Genomic DNA, 23,876 nt, shown 5'->3' with positions numbered 1-23,876 from the left:
AGATCCCCTAGGGAAGGAAATGGCAACCCACTCCAATATTCTTTCCTGGAAAATCCTGACAGAGAAGCCTGGTGGGCTACAGTCCATGAGATTGTAAGAGTCAGACATGGTTTAATAATTATACTATTCTATAAAGTTTATACACTACTTAACTGGTGATAGGCAGACTAAACATTTTTTAAAAATAAACTTATTCCATTGGTCACTTAACCCCTCCTGGGTGGCTCAGGAGTCGCAGGAGATGTGGGTTTGATCCCTTGGTTGGGAAGATACCCTGGAGGAGGGCATGGAAACCCATACCACTATTCTTGCTTGGAGAATCCCATGGACAGAACAGCCTGGTGGGCTACAGTCCATAGAGTCACACAGAGTTGGACACGACTGAAGCCACTTAGCATGCACACAAACCACTGGTCACTTAACCTCTGTGAGTACAAATGTAACTCAAATAAACCTAGCCAGCTTCATAGTCTACCTGGGTATCAAGTCACATTCTAAAACCATTAATTCAACATCTCATGAAATTGAAAAGTGATTTAAATCTTTACCAGAGGCAATGGAATGAATAACCCAGAGGGATTGCATTCTACTTCACAAGGAAATTCTCTCTTCCTTCAACATCTCTGATCCATCTTGCTAAACCTCATCCAACAATGACACTTTTCTTGCTTCCCACTGTAGCCTTTCCATCTGTCTTTTATTCTGAAACAATAGTTTTCTAACCTTTAAACTCTAAATAAAGCTTCTTAATCCATACCTTGCTAAAGACAAGAAAAGCCAGTGAGTCACGGAAATAAGTGCTCTGTGTATATGTGTATGTATGTGTGTGTGTGCCTATGAATGCTTGCTATTGTTTCCATGGCACGTGCAAGGAAACTTCCTTTACCAGTTTGATTCAGTCACTCAGTCACATCTGAATCTTTGCAACCCCATGAGCTGCAGCACGCCAGGCCTCCCTGTCCATCACCAACTCCTGGAGTCCACCCAACCCATATCCATTGAATCAGTGATGCCATCCAACCATCTCATCCTCTGCGTCCCCTTCTTTTCCTGCCCTCAATCTTTCCCAGCATCAGGGTCTTTTCAAGTGAGTCAGCTCTTCACATCAGGTGGCCAAAGTATTGGAGTTTCAGCTTCAACATCAGTCCTTACAATGAACACCCAACACTGATATCATTTAGAATGGACTGGTTGCATCTCCTTGCAGTCCAAGGGACTCTCAAGAGTATTCTCCAACACCACAGTTCAAAAGCATCAATCTTTGGCACTCAGCTTTCTTTATAGTCCAACTCTCACATCCATACATGACCACTGGAAAAACGATAGCCTTGACTAGATGGCCCTTTGTTGACAAAGTAATGTCTCTGCTTTTTAATATGCTATCTAAGTTGGTCATAACCTTCCTTCCAAGGAGTGCCTTTTAATTTCATGGCTGCAATCACCATCTGCAGTGATTTTGGAGCCCACAAAAATAAAGTCTGACACTGTTTCCACATCTATTTCCCATGAAGTGATGGGACAAGATGCCATGATCATAGTTTTCTGAAAGAGGAGCTTTAAGCCAACTTTTTCACTCCCCTCTTTCACTTTCATCAAGAGGCTTTTTAGTTCCTCTTCACGTTCTGCCATAAGGATTGTGTCATCTGTATAGCTGATGTTATTGATATTTCTCCCGGCAATCTTGATTCAAGCTTGTGCTTCTTCCAGTCCAGCGTTTCTCATGATGTACTCTGCATATAAGTTAAATAAGTAGGGTGACAATATACAGCCTTGACATACTCCTTTTCCTATTTGGAACCAGTCTGTTGTTCCATGTCCAGTTCAAACTGTTGCTTCCTGACCTGCATACAGGTTTCTCAAGAGGCAGGTCAGGTGGTCTGGTATGCCCATCTCTTTCAGAATTTTCCACAGTTGATTGTGATCCACACAGTCAAAGGCTTTGGCATAGTCAATAAAGCAGAAATAGATGTTTTTCTGGAATTCTCTTGCTTTTTGATGATCCAGCGGATGTTGGCAATTCGATCTCTGGTTCCTCTGCCTTTTCTAAAACCAGTTTGAACATCTGGAAGTTCACAGTTCACATATTGCTGAAGCCTGGCTTGGAGAATTTTGAGCATCACTTTACTAGCGTGTGAGATGAGTGCAATTGTGTGGTAGTTTGAGCATTCTTTGGCATTGCCTTTCTTTGGGATTGGAATGAAAACTGACCTTTTCTAATCCTGTGGCCACTGCTGAGTTTTCCAAATTTGCTGGCATATTGAGTGCAGCACTTTCACAGCATCATCTTCCAGGATTTGGAATAGCTCAACTGGAATTTCATCATCTCCATTAACTTTGTTCATAGTCATGCTTCCTAAGGCCCACTTGACTTCATATTCCAGGATGTCTGGCTCTAGGTGAGAGATCACACCATTGTGATTTTCTGGGTTGTGAAGGTCATTTTTGTATAGTTCTTCTGTGTATTCTTGCCACCTCTTCTTAATATCTTCTGCTTCTGTTAGGTCCATACCATTTCTGTCCTTTAATGAGCCTATATTCGTAGGAAATGTTCCCTTGGTATCTCTAATTTTCTTGAAGAGATCTCTTGTCTTTTGTATTCTTTTTTTCCCTCTATTTCTTTGCACTGATCATTGAGGAAGGCTTTCTTATCTCTCCTTGCTATTCTTTGGAACTCTGCATTCAAATGGGTATATATTTCCTTTTCTCCTTTGCTTTGCACTTCTCTTCATTTCAGAGCTATTTGTAAGGCCTCCTCAGACAGCCATTTTGCTTTTTTTGCATTTCTTTTTCTAGGGGATGGTCTTGATCCCTGTCTCCTGTGCAATGTCAGGAACCTCATTCCATAGTTCATCAGGCACTCTGTCTATCAGATCTAGTTCCTTAAATCTGTTTCTCACTTCCAGTGTATAATTTTAAGGGATTTGATTTAGGTCATACCTGAATGGTCTAATGGTTTTCCCTACTTTCTTCAATTTCAGTCTGAATTTGGCAATAAGGAGTTCATGATCTGAACCATAGTTAGCTCCCTGTCTTCTTTTTGCTGACTGTATAGAGCTTCTCCATCTTTGGCTGCCAAGAATATAATCAATCTATTTTCGGTGTTGGCCATCTGGTGATATCCAAGTGTAGAGTTTTCTCTTGTGTTGTTGGAAGAGGGTGTTTGCTATGACCAGTGCATTTTCTTGGCAAAACTCTATTAGTGTTTGCCCTGCTTCATTCCGTATTCTAAGACCAAATCTGCCTGTTACTTCAGGTGTTTCTTGATTTCCTACTTTTGCATTCCAGTCCCCTATAATGAAAAGGACGTCTCTTTTGGGTGTTACTTTTAAAAGGTCTTGTAGGTCTTCACAGAACCATTTAACTTCAGCTTCTTCAGCATTACTTGGGGCACAGACTTAGATTACTGTGATACTGAATGGTTTGCCTTGGAAATGAATAGAGAGCATTCTGTCATTTTTGAGATTGCGTCCAAATACTGCATTTCAGACTCTTGTTGACCATGATGGCTACTCCATTTCTTCTAAGGGATTCCTGCCCACAGTAGTAGATATAATGGTCATCTGAGTAAAATTAACCCATTCCAGTCCATTTTAGTTCACTGATTCCTAAAATGTGGACGTTCACTCTTGCCATCCGCTGTTTGACCACTTCTAATTTGCCTTGATTCATGGACCTGACATTCCAGGTTCCTATGCAATATTGCTCTTTACAGCATCAGACCTTGCTTCTATCACCAGTCATATCCACAACTGGGTATTGTTTTTGCTTTTGCTCCATCCCTTCATTCTTTCTGCAGCTATTTCTCCACTGATCTCCAGCCTTACCTGGTGGCTTAGATGGTAAAGTGTCTACCTACAATGCGGGAGAGCCAGGTTCGATACCTGGGTCGAAAAGATCCCCTGGAGAACGAAATGGCAACCCACTCCAGTATTCTTGCCTGGAAAATCCCATGGACGGAGGAGATTGGTTGGCTACTGTCCTTGGGGTTGCAAAGAGTCGGACACAACTGAGTGACTTCACTATCGACTTCACTATTGGGCACCTATTGACATGGCGAGTTCATCTTTCTGTGTCCTATCTTTTTGCCTTTTCATACTGTTTATGGGGTTCTCAAGGCAAGAATACTGAAGTGGTTTGCCATTCCCTTCTCCAGGGGACCACATTCTGTCAGACCTCTACACCATGACCCAGCAGTCTTGGGTGGCCCCACGCTGCGTGGCTTAGTTTCATCCATGGCACAGGAGCAGCAGCTATGTGGTGTAGCCATGGTCAAGAGGAGGTACCCCACATCCAAGGTAAGGAGTAGTGGCTCCGCTTTGATGGAGCAGTGAAAAGATACCCCATGTCCAAGGTAATAGAAATCCAAGTAAGATGGTAGGTGCTAAGAGAGGGCATCAGAGGGCAGACAGACTGAAACCACAATCACAGAAAACTAGCCAATCTGAGCACATGGACCACAGCCTTGTCCTACTCAATGAAACATCCTTTATAGCCTTATCATATTGAAAAAGCCCCAACTATAATTATCATTGTCAATCCTCTCAACCACTCCACATCTCCAGTTCTGCCACTTACTGCAGTGTTCCAATTACCCTTGAGTCCAGATTGCTTCAGAATTTTAAGGACGATGGACCTACACCACCCAATAACAGAATTATGAAGTTACTGAGTATTTGAAATATGGCTACTCCACATCGAGATGTGCAATAGGTATAAACTATAACCAGACTTGGTACATAAAAAAAATCTAAAATCTCTCATTAAATGTTGTTAGTGATTGCGCTGAAATGTTCATATACTTGATATATTGGATAAATTGAAACATATACTATTGAAATTAGTTTCACTTGTTTCTTTTCACTTTTAAAAAGTGACTGCCTAGAAAAATAAAAGTGCATATACATCTCACATTTGTGGTTAAAGTTAGATTAGTACTAAACAGCTCTGTACACTATTACCATGTTTAGACTTCAGAGGCCTCAGTAGGGGGAAAAAAAAATAGCACTTAGGGTGTTCGATTAAGTTAATGAGGAAAAAACAAATTGATTGTTTACTGAATAGCAGATGGTCAGAGATAAAGCTGAGCCAGACTCTGCCTCCTTCATAATTTTTAAACCTGTTAGAATTTTTATTAAAGGAATGTGTATATCTCATGAAAGCATTTTCTAGTCAATTTAAAAAATACAACAGTTTCCATCCATGCTATAATCAAATCTGGTTCTTTTTAACCCAACATTTTAATCACATAGTGCTTAGATTCTAATAAAAGCCCCATATCTATTTTCACCTTTTAACTGCCTGAAGAGGCATATTTTCTTCAGTACAGTATACAGAAAAGCTTAACTCTGATTTCAGCAACAATTGGTTGGGTCAACAGCTGTAATCACAGTAGACATCAAGTTTTTGAGCCTTGACTTGTCAGGCAAAGGGGATTGCTCTACATGAAGGAGGTAATTTCATGCTTGAATAGCCCTGCACTATTAAATCAGAAAATTGAGTTACAGTCCTCTCGCATCATGAAACCTGCTGCAAGCACACTGCCTCTAAGGAACATTTGAGAGAATTTCACTGAGAACAAGACACTGAAAGGAAAAACACACAAGAAGAACAGCCAATATGGTTTCTTTTATGATTGGACACTTTGGCTTATTTGACTTTTATTTTTATAGTTTTGATAACCACTTGCATTTTTCAAGTTAAAAATAATGATAGAAAAATTTAAGCAGAACAGATGCAGTTATAAACATAGTATCTTTCTCTTTTTTTTCCCTCCAAGATGAGGAAATATATATATTGTTTTGCTAATGTTGGTAAAAATATTAAAAATAAATATATTTTTGCTAATGTTGGTAAAACAGCTTTACTTACCACCAAGCATTCTCCCTACACTCCACCTCAGTAAGAGTAGGTGATGTGGGTGGTAAGATGTAAGTTTGCATCACTCTTATCATATGCATTTCAACTCAATATTTTTCTAAATCAACTAGTTCTTATCACACTTTTTAGTTTTATACATCTTATTTATGACTGAGAATGTTCCCATTTTCTCTATATATAGGTCCAGGAAAAATGTTAGGAAAAAAAAGAGGTCAGAAGATTTATGTATGGAAAAAAACATTGTAATTATCCCAGTTCAAAATATTTCCTTTACATCATCTGATTAAAAAAAAAAAACTTTTATGATATAGGATTGCATGCTCAGTTGCTTCAGTCATGTCCGACTGCTTGCAACTCCATGGACCACAGTCCACCAGGCTCCCCAGTCCATGGGATTTTTCAGGGAAGCACACTGGAGTGGGGTGGCATGCCCTCCTCCAAGGGATCTTCCCAACCCAGGGATCGAACCTGCTTCTCTTATGTCTCCTGCACTGGCAGGTGAGATTCTTTACCGCTGAGCTACCTCCTGGGGAAGCCCTATGATATAGGATTATTAGATCTGTTTTTTATATCAGCAAACTGAGGCATACTACACGCAAATCATGTAAATAACTGCTTCAAGACAATTATAGTTAGTAAGTAGAGAAAGAGACTTAAAATAATTTTAATTTGGAACAACATTCAGAAAAATGAAAAGCCATATCTTGTGTGTGAGATAACACTTTGTGCTTTTAAGAATGAAATTTTTTTTCCCTATGATGATTTTTTGTTTCCAACACAAAAGTAAACAAAAATAATAATACTCACATCTTACTCCATTTGTTATATGTAAGTACAAATGAAACATTTACCAACCTAATTTAGAAATAGCCTGCTGTTTATCAAATGTTCTTTGCTGTTAGGAGATTAATATGCTTATCCTTCCTGCTTTAACATTAATAAGTACTAATTAACTTACATGGAAAGCTTCAGCTGGGCTAATAATCACATTTTTTTTTTTTTGGTTGCTTTTTGTTTTCCCCAGCTGGTAATCAGCCTAGTAGTGGATTTTATTTTTATTCAAATTGCTATATTTTATACTTTAATTTATAATAACTTTTAATAGACTGGGCTTCCCTGGTGGCTCAGATGGTAAAGAATCCACCTGCAATGTGGGAGATCTGGGTTACATCCTTGGGTTTGGAAGATCCCCTGGAGGAGGGCATGGCAACCTACTCCAGTATTCTTGCCTGGAGAATCCTCATGGACAGAGGAGCCTGGCAGTCCATGAGGTCACAAAGAGTCGGACACTATTGAGTGACTAGGTACATACAAACTTAAAAAACCTTGTTACAATGAATCTCTGCAGTGCACACCTTTATTTTTTCTGCCTAGTACTTACTCAGTTCTCCAGGGACAATACTATCATTTAACTGGGGACTGTCATCATCCTATACTCCATTTATTTATGATATCTAGAGTATTCCTCAGACAAAAAGTGGTCCAATGAGTCCCTTCCCTGTTCATTTTTGGGCATCTGTCCAGAGGAGTCAAGTGACTTTAAGGTGGATTTTGGAAAGCCATATTTTCCACCATTTGGCGACCTTTCACAACAGTGTGAACATATGAAGTTAATGCAGAGAAAAGAGCAGAAATGAGAAACAGAGAAAGATGTCCGATTCTCAACTGTATCACTGCTCTTTCTTTGGCTTAATTATTCTGTAAAATAAAGACATTCTTCTCATTAACACTAATAGAGAACAACAATGTACATTATTTACCTCATTGTGCTGAAATAGTATGAGTTATGTTTCTGTTACTTAAAAGAAGTTAAAAAAATGAAATAGGAAAAGATTTTTACTACTTTTAATTGTAATATAAACAAAATTCCATATTGATATATTGAATTCATACTTCAAATTACTGGCACTTCTTTCCCCACTCTAAGGTTTTAATTTCTAACTGTCATCTCAGGCTGCTGTTCAAGTCTTCAACCAGTTTTGAACTCATATAACTCATCTCTAGAGACAACTGGAATTTTTAGTATGATTACTAAGCTATGTAACTAAGTTTTTGTATGATTATTGAGTTATGTACTATGGTAATTATAAAGGATACACTTATACATTTATGAATGCTCCCCTGGGCTTACTAGCCTAAATCTGCATTTTCAAAAAGAGGGAGATATCCAAAATCACCAAGAAGTGAGCACTGACATACTACATGTTTGGTCTGGCTCAGGGCCCTCAAATTTGATTCCTTCAGAGAGTTACACATGTTTCAAGATTTTTTTTTTCTTCTATCTCATCCTTATTCATTTACTCATCTAAGAAGTTTCTAAGAATGATTAAACAAAAAAGTTATTAAAATTATGTTTAAATAATTGAAACCAGGTATATGTTCAGTTCAGTCACTCAGTCATGTCTGACAATTTGAGACCCCATGGACCTCAGCAGGCCAGGCTTCCCTGTCCTTCACCAACTCCCAGAGCTTCCTCAAACTCATGTCCATTGTGTCAGTGTTGCCATCCAACCATCTCATCCTCTGCCATCCCCTTCTCCTCCTGACTCTAATCTTCCCCAGCATCAGGGTCTTTTCAAATGAGTCAGTTATTTGCATCAGGTGGCCAAAATATTGATGGTTCAGCTTCAGCATCAGTCCTTCCAATGAATATTCAGGACTGATTTCCTTTAGGATGCACTGGTTGGATCTCCTTGCAGTGCAAGGGACTCCCAAGAGTCTTCTCCAACACCACAGTTCAAAAGCATCAATTCTTCAGCACTCAGCTTTCTTTATATTCCAACTCTCACATCCATACATGACTACTGGAAAAACCATAGCATTGACTAGACACACATTTGTTGGCAGTAATGTCTCTGCTTTTTAATGTACTGTCTAGGTTGGCCATAGCTTTTCTTCCAAGAACCAAGTGTCTTTTAATTTCATGGCTGTAGTCACTATCTGCAGTGACTTTGGAGCCCAAGAAAATAAAGTCTCTCACTGTTTCCATTGCTTCCCCATCTATTTGACATGAAATGATGGGACTAGATGCCATGACCTTAGTTTTCTGAATGTTGAACTTTAAGCCAGCTTTTTAACTTTCCTCTTTCACTTTCATCAAGAGGCTCTTTAGTTCTTCGCTTTCTGCCATAAGGGTGGTGTCATCTTCATATCTGAAGTTATTGATATTTCTCCCGGCAATCTTGATTCCAGCTTGTGCTTCATCCAGCCTGGCATTTTGCATGATGTACTCTGCATATAAGGTAAATAAGCAGGGTGACCACATTCAGCCTTGATGTACTCCTTTACCAATTTGGAACCGGTCTGGTGTTCCATGTCCAGTTCTAACTGTTACTTCTTGACCTGAATACAGATTTCTCAGGAGAAATATTTGACACAAAGCATCAAGAAAGGATCAGTTTCATTTCAATCCAAAAGAAGAATGTCCAAATACCATACATTTGCACTCATTTCACATGCTAGCAAAGTAATGCTCAAAATCCTTCAAGCAAGGGATCAACATTATGTGAATTGAAAACTTCAAGATGTATAAGTTGGCTTTAGAAAAGACAGAGGAACCAGAAATCAAATTGTCAGCATCTGTTACAATAGAAAAAGCAATATAATTCCAGAAAAACATCTGCTTCATTGACTACACTAAAGCCTTTGACTGTGTGGATCACAACAAACTGTGGAAAATTCTTATAGAGATGAGAATACCTGACCAACTTACATGTCTCCTGAGAAACCTATATGTAGGTCAAGAAGCAACAGTTAGAACAGGACATGGAACAATGGACTGGTTCAAAATTGGGAAAGGAGTACACCAAGGTTGTATTTGTCACCGTGCTTAATTAACATATGCAGATTACACCATGTGAAATGATGGGCTAGATGAATCACTAGTTGAAATGAACAATCTCTGATATGCAGATGATACCACTCTAACAGCAGAAAGTGAAGAGGAACTAAAGAGCCTCTTGATAAAGTTGAAAGAGGAGAGTGAAAAAGCTGGCTTAAAACTCCACAATCAAAAAAATTAGATCATGATATTTGGTTCCATCACTTCATGGCATATGCCTAGGGAATAAACGGAAACTGTGGCAGATTTTATTTTATTGAATTCCAAAATCACTGTGGATGTTGACTGCAGCCATGAAATTAAGACACTTGCTCCTTGGAAGGAAAGCTATGATAAACCTAGACAGCATATTAAAAAGTAGAGACATCACTTTGCTGACCAAGGTCCATATAGTCAAAGCTATGGTATTTCCAGTAGTCATGTATGGCTGTGAGATTTGGACCATAAAGAAGGCTAAGTGCTGAAGAATTGATGCTTTTGAATTGTAGTGCTAGAGAAGACTCTTGAGAGTCCCTTGGATAGCAAGGAGGTCAAACCATTCAATCCTAAAGAAATCAACCCTGAATGAATATTGGAAGGACTGTTGCTGATGCTGAAGCTCAAATACTTTGGCCACTGGATGCAAAATGCTGAGTCATTGGAAAAGACTTTGACACTTGCAGGAGGAGAAGCAGGTGACAGAGGATGAGATGGTTGGATGGCATCACCAACTCAACTGATGTGAGTTTGAACAAACTCCAGGAGATAGTGAAGCCTGATGTGCTGCATTCCCATGAGGTTGCAAAGTTGGAACATGACTTAATGAGTAAAAAATAACAACAAATGTCTCGAGCAAGCAACACAGACTGGTAGTCCAGAATTTGCTCTTCTTCATAAAACATGACAGTTTTCTGTTACACAGTAAATTCACTAATTTAGATTGTTGTTTAAAATGTGAAGTGAAAGTGTTAGTCACCTAATCCTGTCTGACTCTTTGTGAGCCCCTGGACTGTAGCCCACCAGGCTCCTCTGACCATGGAATTCTCTAGGCAAGAATAGTGGTATGGGCTAACAATGAAAAAGCAGACAGAGAAATTAAGTAAACAATCCCATTCAACATTGCAATGAAAAGAATAAAATACTTAGGAATAAATTTACCTAAATAAACAAATGACATATATATATATATATATATGTATATATATATATATATATAACTATAAAACACTGATGAAAGAAATCAAAGATGACACAAATAGATGGAAAATATAACATGTTCATGGATTGGAAAAATCAATATAGTGAAAATTAGTATACTAACCAAAGCAATCTATAGACTCAATGTAATCCCAACCATCCTGACTTCAGAATATACTACAAAGCTACAGTCATCAAGACTGGCACAAAGACAGAAACATAGATCAATGGAACAAAATAGAAAGTCCAGAGATGAGTCCACACATATGGACACCTCATCTTTGACAAAAAGGCAAAATATATAATGGAGTAAAGATAATCTCTTTAACAAGTAGTGCTGGGAAAACTGGTTAACCATGTGTAAAAGAATGAAACTAGAACACTTACTAACACCATACACAAAAATAAACTCAAAATGGATTAAAGATCTGAATAAAAGACCAGAAACAATAAAACTCTTAGAGGGAAACATAGGCAGAATCTGACATAAATGATAGCAAGATCCTCTATGACCCACCTCCCAGAGTAATGGAAATAAAAACAAAAATTAAAAAATGGGACCTAATTAAACTTAAAAGCTTTTGCACAATGAAGAAAACTATAAGCAAGATGAAAAGGCAGCCTTCAGAATGGCAGAAAAAAATATAAATGAAATGACTGACAAAGCATCTCCAAAATGTACAAACAGCTCATACAGCTCAATACCAGAAAAATGAACAACCCGATCAAAAAGTGGGCCAAAGAATTAAACAGACATTTCTACAAAGAAGACATACAGATGGCTAATAAACACATGAAATGATGCTCAACATTACTCATTATTAGAGAAATGCAAATCAAAATCACAGTGAGGTACCAACTCATGCAGATCAGAATGGCTGCCATGAAAATGTCTACAAACAATAAATGCTGGAGAGGGTGTGGAGAAAAGAGAACCCACTTACCCTTGGTGGGAATGCAAACTGGTACAGCAACTATGAAGAAGAGTGTGGAGATTCCCTAAAAAACTAGAAATAGAACTGCTACAAGACCCAGAAATACTATGGCTGGGCATAAACACCAAGGAAACTAGAATTGAAAGAGACACATGTACCCCAATGTTCACTGCAGCACTGTTTACAACAGCTGGGACATGGAAGGAACCTAGATATTCATCAGCAGTCAAATGGATAAGGAAGTTGTGGAATGTATACACAATAGAATATTACTCAGCCATAAAGAGGAATGCATTTGAGTCAGTTCTAATGAGGTAGATGAAACAGGAGCCTATTATACAGAGTGAAGTAAGTCAGAAAGGGAAACACCAATACAATATATTAACACATTTATATGAAACTTAGAAAGACAGTAACGATGATCTTATATGCAAGGCAGCAAAAGAGACATAGATGTAAAGAACAGACTTTTGAACTATGTGTGAGAGGACAAGGGTGGGATGATTTGACAGACAAGCATTGAAACATGAATATTACCATATGTAAAACAGATAATCAGTGCAATTTCAATGTATGAAGCAGGGCACACAAAGCTGGTGCTCTGGGACAACCCAGAAGGATGGGGTGGGGAGGGGTGAGGGAGGGGGGTTCGGGATGGGGGAACACATGTGAACCTGTGACTCATTCATGTCATTGTGTGGCAAAAAAACACCACAATATTGTAAAGTAAGTATCCTCAAATTAAAATAAATTAATTACTTTAAAAAAAAAAAGAATACTGCTGTGAGTTTCCATTTCCTCCTCCAAGGGATCTTCCTGACCCAGGGCTCAAACCTGTGTCTCCTGCATTGCAGATTCTTTACCAAGTAAGCCCCCAGGGAAGTCCTGGTATTATAAAATGTATAAAGCTAGAAATATTGCAATACTACTTAGGTGCAATTTCATTTTCATAATAGACTAAGTGTCTTTTGGTTCTGTTATTTTATCATGCATCTTACATCTACTCAGGATAATACAGTGGTTAGTGAGGAAAGCACTTTCCTAAAAAATAGTTCATTATACATAAACTGTGAAGAGATCTTGGAACACTTTCTTGACATCTGTCTTCCTATATGGTTTAGGTTAAGTTAAAAGAAAAAAAGAGGGACCACAAATAATGAAATCCATTATTCTAAATTAGTTGTCCTGTGCATTCAGGATCAAAGTCATAGGTTTAAACTGCAAATCTTCTTAAAATGGAAAAACAATTTTACATTTTTAGCTCACCAATATCCATAGCTAATTTCAAGGAGAATCAATAAAGGTGGATGGATTGTTGCAGTGCCTCTCAAATAATTTCATAACAAAACTAAGATATTATTTGCCTTTATTTCAGAGCTGACATTTGCACTGATTGTGTAAAATCAACTACTGGCTCCTTCAGCACCAAACTGTACAAGAATCATTAAATTCTTCAATATACTTGCCAGTGAAAAGCACAAAAACACACCTCCCAGCAAACAAGCAACACCAACAGTGACAAATACCTTTTAAATATTCCATGTGATGAAATGGAAAGTACGCCTATGATAGTTAATTTCATGTATCAATTTGACTGGGTGAAGGGATATCCAGATAGCTGGTATAATGCTATTTCTGGGTTTATAAGAATGCTTCCTGGAGTGATTAGCATTTTAATTGGTGAACTGAGTAAAGCAGATGGCCCTACCTAACATGGGTGAGCATCATCTAATCTCCTGAGGGCCTGAGTAGAACAACAACAACAAAAAACAGAAGAAGGAATAATTTGCTCTCTCTCTGTGCTAAGCGTGGTGGCTGCGACAGCGCACAAGTGCGGCCGAGAGGAGCTACCCCACATCCAAGGTAAGGAGCAGCGGCTGTGCTTTCCTGGAGCAGCGATGAAGAGATACCCCACGTCCAAGGTAAGAGAAATCCAAGTAAGATGGTAGGCAGCAACAGAGGGCAGGCAGACTGAAACCACAATCACAGACAACTAGGCAAAGTGATCACAAGGACCACAGCCTTGTCTAACTCAATGAAACAAAGCTATGCTGTGTGGGGCCACCCAAGATGAATGGGCCATGGTGGAGAGGTCTGACAGAATGGTCCACTGGAGAAGGGAATGGCAAACCACTTCAGTATTCTTGCCTTGAGAACCCCATGAACAGTATGAAAAGGCAAAAAGATAGGACACTGAAAGATGAACTCCCCAGGTTGGTAGGTGCCCAATATGCTACTGGAGATCAGTAGAGAAATAACTACAAAAAGAATGAAGGGATGGAGCCAAAGTAAAAACAACACCCAGTTGTGGATAAGACTGGTGACAGAAGCAAGGTTCGATCCTGTAAAGAGCAATATTGCATAGGAACCTGGAATGTTAAGTCCATGAATCAAGGCAAATTGGAAGTGGTCAAACAAGAGATGGCAAGAGTGAACGTCGACATTCTAGGAATCAGGGAACTAAGATGGACTGGAATGGGTGAATTTAACTCAGATGACCATTATATCTACCACTGTGGGCAGGAATCCATTAGAAGAAATGGAGTAGCATCATGGTCAACAAAAGGGTTTGAAATGCAGTACTTGGATGCAATCTCAAAAACAAAAGAATGATCTCTGTTCATTTCTAAGGCAAACCATTCAATATCACAGTATTCCAAGTCTATGCCCCGACCAGTAACGCTGAAGAAGCTGAAGTTGAACAGTTCTATGAAGACCAACAAGACCTTCTAGAACTAACACACACAAAAAAGATGTCCTTTTCACTATAGGGAACTGGAATGCAAAAGTAGGAAGTCAAGAAACACCTGGAGTAACAGGCAAATTTGACCTTGGAGTATAGAATGAAGCAGGGCAAAGGCTAATAGAGTTCTGCCAAGAGAACACACTGGTCACAGCAAACACCTTCTTCCAACAACACAAGAGAAGACTCTACACATGGACATCCCCAGAGAGTCGACACTGAAATCAGATTGATTATGTTCTTTGCATCCAAAGATGGAGAAGCCCTATACAGTCAGCAAAAACAAGACCAAGAGATGACTGAGGCTCAGATCATGAATTCCTTATTGCCAAATTCAGACTGAAATTGAAGAAACTGGTGAAAATTACTAGACGATTCAGGTATGACCTAAATCAAATCCTTTATGACTATACAATGGAAGTGAGAAACAGATTTAAGGGACTAGATCTGATAGACAGAGTGCCTGATGAACTAGGGATGGAGGTTCATGACATTGTACAGGAGGCAGGAATGAAGATTATCTCCAAGAAAAAGAAAAGCAAAAAAGCAAAATGGCTGTCTGAGGAGGCCTTACAAATAGCTGTGAAAAGAAGGGAAGCAAAAAACAAAGGAAAAAAGGAAATATGTACCCATTTGAATTCAGAGTTCCAAAGAATAGCATGGAGAGATAAGAAAGCCTTCCTCAGTGATCAGTGCAAAGAAACAGATGAAAACAACAAAATGGGAAAGACTAGAGATCTCTTCAAGAAAATTAGAGATACCAAGGGAACATTTCATGCAAAGATAGGCTCAATAAAGGACAGAAATGGTACGGACCTAACAGAAGCAGAAGATATCAAAAAGAGGTGGCAAGAATACACAAAAGAACTATATAGAAAATATCTTCATGACCCAGATAATCATGATGGGGCGATCATTCACCTAGAGCCAGACATCCTGGAATGTGAAGTCAAATGGGCCTTAGAAAGCATCACTACAAAGCTAATGGAGGTGACAGAATTCCAGTAGAGCTATTTCAAATCCTGAAAGATCATGCTGTGAAAGTGCTGCACTCAATATGCCAGCAAATTTGGACAACTCAGCAGTGGCCACACGACTGGAAAAGGTCAGTTTTCATTTCAATCCCAAAGAAAGGCAATGCCAAAGAATGCTCAAACTACCACACAATTGCACTCATCTCACATGCTAGTATGGAGAAGGCAATGGCACCCCACTCCAGTACTCTTGCCTGGAAAATCTCATGGATGGAGGAGCCTGGAAGGCTGCAGTCCATGGGGTTGCTGAGGGCCGGACATGACTGAGCGACTTCACTTCCACTTTTCACTTTCATGCATTGGAGAAGGAAATGGCAACCCACTCCAGTGTTCTTGCCTGGAGAATCCCAGGGATGGGGAGTCTAGTGTGCTGCCACCTATGGGGTTGCACAGAGTCAGACACGACTGAAGTGACTTAGCATAGCATGGGATAGCACATGCTAGTAAAGTAATGCTCAAAATTCTTCAAGCCAGGCTTCAGCAGTACATGGACTGTGAACTTCCAGATATTCAAGCTGGTTTAGAAAAGGCAGAGGAACCAGAGATTAAATTGCCAACATCTGCTGGATCATGGAAAAAGCAAGAGAGTTCCAGAAAAACATCTATTTCTGCTTTATTGACTATGCCAAAGCCTTTGACTGTGTGGACCATAATAAACTGTGGAAAATTCTGAAAGAGATGGGAATTCCAGACCACCTGATCTGCCTCTTGAGAAACCTATATGCGGTTCAAGAAGCCACAGTTAGTACTGGCCATGGAACAACAGACTGGTTCCAAATAGGAAAAGGAGTACGTCAAGGCTGTATATTGTCACCCTGCTTATTTAACGTATATGCAGAGTACATCATGAGAAATGCTGGGCTGGAGGAAGCACAACCTGGAATCAAGATTGCCAGGAGAAATATCAATAACCTCAGATATGCAGATGACACCACCCTTATGGCAGAAAGTGAAGAACTAAAGAGCCTCTTGATGGAAGTGAAAGAGGAGAGTGAAAATGTTTGCTTAAAGCTCAACATTCAGAAAATGAAGATCATGGCATCTGGTCCCATTACTTCATGGCAAATAGATGGATAACAGTGGAAATAGTGGCTGACTTTATTTTTCTGGGCTCCAAAATCACTGCATATGTTGACTGCAGATGAAATTAAAAGACGCTTACTCCTTGGAAGGAAAGTTATGACCCCTAGACAGCATATTAAAAAGCAGAGACATTACTTTGTCAACAAAGGTTCATCTAGTCCAGGCTATGGTTTTTCCAGTGGTCATGTATGGATGTGAGAGTTGGACTATAAAGAAAGCTGAGTGCCAAAGAATTGATGCTTTTGAACTGTGGTGTTGGAGAAGACTCTTGAGAGTCCCTTGGACTGCAAGGAGATCCAACCAGTACATCCTAAAGGAGATCCGTCCTGGGTGTTCATTGTAAGGACTGATGTTGAAGCTGAAACTCCAGTACTTTGGCCACCTGATGCGAAGAGCTGACTCATTTAAAAAGACCCTAATGCTGGGAAATATTGAGGGCAGGAGGAGACAGGGATGACAGAGGATGAGATGGTCAGATGGCATCACCGACTCAATGGATAGGGATTTGGGTGGACTCTGGGAGTTAGTGATGGACAGGGAGGTCTGGAGTGCTGCAATTCACGGGGTCGCAACGAGTCAGACATGACTGAGCGAATGAACTGAACTGAACTGAACTGTGCTAAGATATCCTGCCCTTGGGCAAGAGACTCTTGGGTCTTTTTGCGCTTTTGGACTCAGATAGGAATTTACACCATATGCCTCCATTACTCACTATCCATCCCCCCACCTCTCTGCCCAACACCCATTATCAAATTTTAGTCAGAGTTAATTATGCCACCCACATTCCTATTCCTGGTTCTCTAGCTTGCGCACAGCAGACAGTGGGACTTCTCAGCTTCTATATTTGATTAGGTCAGTTCCTATAATAAATATTTCCCTCCCTCTCTCTCTCTCTCTGTACACATACACACACACACACACGCCTTCTCTGGGTCCCTTCTCTGGAGAACCAGGACTGAATGCCTAAAGGCCTCAAACCAGGACTATAATGCCTAAAGCACTCCTGCAACATCCCAACATTTAATGGTTGTCTAAAGAAAAGCAATTTTGAGATCATCTGAATTGCAAATTAACTAGCTGCTTGGTTCTTGGAATACTATTGTTATCTGAAGAAACAACTAAGAACCTACCATTTTGAGGTTTTGCATGATGTTTTCCTGAAAATTAACAAAAATGATTTCGTTTTTATTAAGGAAGACAATTGACAGTAGTAGATTTTTGTCTGTGATAAAAAGTCAAGAGATGGCAAAAATTACAATTTTAGAGAACTTAGATCCTTCACTTGGAACTTGAGAATTTCATAAAGAACTTAACAGCTATGTAAGTTATCTGATATGGCCAGCTGTGATATTAACCAATTAAATATTTTTGCTATTGTAAAACTGTCTAACTGTATAATAGGCAAGGGGTTCAATTTGGAAAACAAACATAATTCAGTGAACAGATATTTCCCCAATAAACAATAAATAATGTTACCAGGTGTTGCATGAGTAACAGACTTAAATATAGCAGAGTATAGAAAGTTCACTGATACTGTTTCAGATGCTGTACTGCAAGTGATCTTTCAGAAACAATTTTTCTTAAAGTTTTGGTACAGTATCTTTGAGTTTGGGTAAAGTATCAAATTTCAAATAGCCATACTTTTTATCTTCAAGGACTATTAAAATATATCTTCCCTTCCAACTATACATCTCTGTGAGCTCTAATATTCGTCATATGCCTAAACCAAACTAACATTTCTAACAGACTGAATGCACAAGCAGATATAAGACTTCCACAGTTTTCTAAGACAGACATTAAAGAGATTAATACTACTCAGTTTCTAAATTTGCAAAATAAATAACTTTTCATAAAAATATTTGTTCAACAAATAATGGGGTTTATTGTTATTTTAAATGAATCAAATATATATTTAAAATTTTCTGCTTTATATTACAATAAATATTGTTTGTAATACTCTCTCTATATAAACAATTTGAGGATTCCATAACAATTTTTAAGATTAAAGTTTGGGATTCATTTATTCCTCACATTGATATTGGGAAAGAAGTATCCTTTAATGACTCTAGAATAGACCCAACATCATTGTAGACAAGAGCAACCCTTGACGCTCAGACTAGTTCTGATCATGGTATGTAGAGTAGGCTGAAAGATTTTAAACATCTACAAATTCTGCCACCATACTCATAAAACAATTGCAGTACTCTGTGCTTTTCCCATTTATGTAAATAGATATGCATGGAGGAAATAAAACACTGTCACAGAATGAGTTGGTAGTCAAATGACTGGCACAACTTTGGAAGTCAGACAGCTTGAGTTTCAAATGATTTCTCAATTTACTAGCTCTGTCAGTCTGGTCCACTTATTTAACCTGTACATAATATGTCTGCTTCTTTATAAGCAAAGAGTACCAACCTCAATAGCTCTAAGAAGATATAATAGACAATGCATATACGATATTAAGCATAACACCTCACAGTAAGAATCCTCTAAATTGTATTTGTTATGTTATCACTATTATTGCTACTCTTATTAGGTTTCCAGATTTAAAGACTTTCTGGGAGAGGAGAGATACTAATATACATAAGAGTAAAAAAAGACATCTGAAAATGTTCTTAAAGAACACGCTAATTAGTGGACTTTGAGATTCAAAATATTAGCTTAGATATTAAAGGGATGACCAAAATGGTGAAATACTGTTAATGTTAAGCATTTCCCTGTAAAGCCTTTTTAAAAGTGACAAAAGTTATTGACAATCTCCAAGAGATATGTAAATGTAACTTGCATCAATCCTGGATCATAGGAAAATAAATGATTTATATTTTACTTATGAAATCCAGTAGCTGTTAATAGTGACCTGAAAAAGTGTTTTGTAGCTAAAACTTTGAAGGCTATATCACATGTTGTAAAAGTTATCAAAATTACTGGCTTTAAAAAAGCAAAATGACACTGCTTCATTTTCAAGTTTTAATTATCTTTTTTGGGAAAAGCACATATTAAATTTAAATAAAGTAATAAAACCTAAAATTATTTCACTAAAGTACCTACCAGAAAGGAAAATGTTAATGTAAACAGAAGAAATGCTATAAATATTAGCATCAAACAAATGCTTTACTGGTAGTTAAGTCCAAAAATGTTTTTTCATCAAAGGAAAGATAATTTTTAATGACTAAACTCTCATTTTGTTAATATGCTCCTGCTTTCTGATCTTAGTTCTAAAATCTATTCTGCTATTAAATCCTTTATTGTCTATGGTCTATAAAAACATAAAATTTCTCAATATACAACAATATAAGATTAAATAGTGTGTCTGTTGAATACTTGTTTTATTATTATCATACTTACGAAGATTTACAGTGGATATTGAAAGATAGCCAGGAAATTAAATGTACAGAGCAAATTTTAAAATATACTCATAAAATCTGCTTAAGTAATACATAGATAAATTGCCTAATCATATATACAGATAGAGATAGTTATATAAGGATATTAGTTTAGAGAAAGAAGATTGGAATCATGAATAGCAAATGTTTATGCTTATTTTGGGTGGTAATGTTTAGATTTTTTAATATGTGGTTATAATTTTCTGGAAAAATGCCTTATTATAATTATAAGCAGAAATCAATTAAATCCATTTGCTTCAAAAAATACATAGTAATAGAAATGTGTACCTTTCATTAAGAAATTATAGCTGTAGATATTTAAAAGCAATATTTACACTGATTTTTTTAAGACAACTGGTTTGCTGAGCTGATGAAAAATAAAACCACACACAAATACACACACACACACACACAAAACAAAGAAAGAAAATGAACCAGCAAAGCATGTTTTATACAGTAGTTAAAGTAATAGAAGATTAAAGAACAATAATGATATAGAGTTTTCTTTTTTTAATTTTTAATGCTCAGGAAAACAATTTCCATGTTGCTATGAGTGTCTATGTATCTGAGATAGCTTAAAATAGTCACTGAACAAAAAGCACAAAAACCTGAAATGACTGTGAGAAAGCTACAGATGTCACAAATTATTTTTCAGGCACTGATGCCTTCAGTGCCATCTGTATTATGTGTGTTTGGGTTGGTTTAAACAGCTTGATGACACCTTCATAAATTGAGTATTCATGCTGAGTATGTGAATTGCACTATAAACTAAGCAGCGTATTTCTGTAAATTCTGCTGTGAAATTTGTTTTCAAATCAAGCACATAATAAAATTCACTCTAAGTCAGCTATAGAGAAATGTGTGTCCAAAAACATCTGCCTCCCAAAGTATCTAATTGGATACGCAGTCAAGTAACAAATAGAATTATGTCAGAGTTAGCTGAAACACTCTTCAAAATTTTCATCATGAAAGAGAGCTGCAAACCCAACAACACTGACAGTTAAATGTTTTTCTTGAAAAGCTGCTTTGCCTGGATATGAAAGTATTGCTGAAGCCTCTTTAAGTTATAAATGTCAGATGAAAGGAACAACCCTTAAAAATTAACATTGAGTATGCCTTCATGGCTTATTTCAGGGAAAAAAAAAAAAAAAAAAAAACAACTGTGTTAGTAAAGTCATTTGACACTCAAACTTACAATCCTGGAAAAATCACTCTGTTTCAAAGGATTATCTTCCACATTTTATATAATTTCTCCTTATCCTCTCTCACTTTGGAAAACCTTACGCACACTTCTGGTTTTAAAATGACTATGAGAAAATCTACAAGAAGTTAAATCATATGTGCAATCTGCCACAAAATTTCCCTTTTTGTAAATTAATTGTAATGAAATCAGGCTAAAAAAATAATATTACGTATTTCACACACAGATTAATTCATCCATGTATTCATGTATCTGTTGGCTGAACAGTTAATAAATATTTACTGCTGCTGCTAACTCACTTTAGTTGTGTCCAACTCTGTGCGACTCCATAGACGGCAGCCCACCAGGCTCCCCCATCCCTGGGATTCTCCAGGCAAGAACACTGGAGTGGGTTGCCATTTCCTTCTCCAATGCATGAAAGTGAAAACTGAAAGTGAAGTCGCTCAGTCGTGTCCGACTCTTAGCGACCCCATGGACTACAGCCTACAAGGCTCCTATGCCCATGGGATTTTCCAGGCAAGAGTACTGGAGTGGGGTGCCATCGCCTTCTTCAAAATATTTACTACAGTTACATCTTTTTAATAGCACTTATTATGCTATTAAATCATAGTTCGTTATTATGTAATATAGCAACAGTTCATTATGATTTTTTTACATGTCTGTTTTCCCTATAGTCCCTGATTTGAACTGCAGTGTGGGAAAATAGACATGTAAAAAAATCATAATGAACTGTTGCTATATTACATAATAACGAACTATGATTTAATAGCATAATAAGTGCTATTAAAAAGATGTAAGTGGTGAATTAGGGGGTAGAAGGAATTAGAAAAAGTTTCAGAGGGAGATGACTGTTGGGTGGTAAAGGATGAGTGAGAGGTTATCAGGCAGATTTGGTGAGAAAGGACATTCTAGAAAAGAGAACAACATAGTGAAAGGGTTATGTTAGCAAGAGGAAACCTGAGTTGTTTAAAAACTCCAAGTATGTCCTGTATGTCTGGATCATAAGGCATCTTTGGCGCAGTGGCTGCAGATGAACTTAGAAAGGCTGTCTGAAGGAGTTTTAAATTATGCCAAGGCATTTCATCTAGGATGTCACTGGAAGATGTTAGGTAGGGAGCCATATGACCATATTTGCATTTAGAATATAATTCTACCAGATTTGTGAAAGAAATTGGAGCTGGCTGAATGGGGAAGAGAGTTGACCACAAAGCTGACAACAGGGAGATAAATTAAGGAGCTACTGCAAACCCTCAGGCAGCAAATGATGAGGGCAGTGCAACTGGAAAAGTAGAGAGAAACTTGAGGACCATGTCATTGATAGAATTAAGGACATCTGAGCATCGCCTGTGGAGGTACAGGTCAGCAGTGGCCTGCCACAGGGGCAGGGGCACTGGGGGCAGCAGACCTGGGTAAGGTATAAGCCCTCTTGGAGGAGGTCACCATTAACCCCACCAGAGAGCCGCCAGAACTTACACAGGACTGGGAAATAGACTTTCGGAAGGCACAAACTGAACCAGGAGAAGGAGCAGTGACCCCATAAGAGACTGACCCAGATTTGCCTGTGAGTGTCCAGGAGTCTCCAGCAGAGGCATGGGTCCATGGTGGCCTGCGGCAGGGTTGGGGGCATTGAGTGTAGCAGTACAAGCATGGGATATTTTGAAGGAGGTCACCATTATCTTCATTACCTCCACCATAGTTTGGCCCCAGGGAAATGGAGGGAACACAGCTCCACCCATCAACAGAAAATTGGATTAAAATTTTACTGAACATGGAGCTGCCCATCAGAACAAGACCCAGTTTCCCCCTCAGTCTATCCCATCAGGAAGCGTCCATAAGCCTCTTATCCTTTGCCATCAGAGGGCAGACAGACTGAAAACCACAATCACAGAAAACAAACCAATCTAACCACATGGACCACAGCCTTGTCTAACTCAATGAAATTATAAGCCATGCTGTGTAGGGCCACCCAAGACAGACCGGTCATGGTAGAGAGTTCTGACAAAAGGTAGTCCACTGGAGAAGGGAATGGCAAACCATTTCAGTATTCTTGCCTTGAAAACCCCATGAACAGTATGAAAAGGCAAAAAGATAGGACACTGAAAGATGAACCCCCCAGGTCGGTAGGTGCCCAATATGCTACTGGAGATCAGTGGAGAAGTAACTCCAGAAAGAATGAAGGGATGGAGCCAAAGCAAAAACACCACCCAGTTGTGGATGGGACTGGTGACAGAAGCAAGGTTCGATGCTATAAAGACCAATACTGCATAGGAACCTGGAATGTTAGGTCCATGAATCAAGGCAAATTGGAAGTGGTCAAACAAGAGACAGCAAGAGTGAACATTGACATTTTAGGAATCAGCTAACTAAGATGGACTGGAATGGGGGAATTTAACTCAAAGGACGATTATATCTACTATTGTGGGCAAGAATCCCTTAGAAGAAATGGAATAGCCATCACAGTCAACAAAAGAGTCCGAAATGCAGTACTTGGATGCAATCTCGAAAATGACAGAATGATCTCTGTTCTTATCCAAGGCAAACCATTCAATATCACGGTAATCCAAGTCTATGCCCCAACCAGTAATGCTGAAGAAGCTGAAGTT

At 38.5% G+C, this 23,876-nt stretch overlaps 1 protein-coding gene across 32 annotated transcripts in view; it reads right to left on the bottom strand.

The window, feature by feature from the left end:
- The window catches only part of GALNT13 (polypeptide N-acetylgalactosaminyltransferase 13), a 943,716-nt gene that overhangs the window by 309,528 nt on the left and 610,312 nt on the right, over nt 1–23,876 (bottom strand). The window lies entirely within an intron of this gene.

The sequence above is a fragment of the Bos grunniens genome, chromosome 2, assembly GCF_055505025.1.
Source record: "Bos grunniens cultivar Pamir isolate PY7600 chromosome 2, Bosgru_T2T1.0, whole genome shotgun sequence".
NCBI lineage: Eukaryota > Metazoa > Chordata > Mammalia > Artiodactyla > Bovidae > Bos > Bos grunniens.
This window is presented reverse-complemented; position numbering and strand designations above follow the sequence as displayed.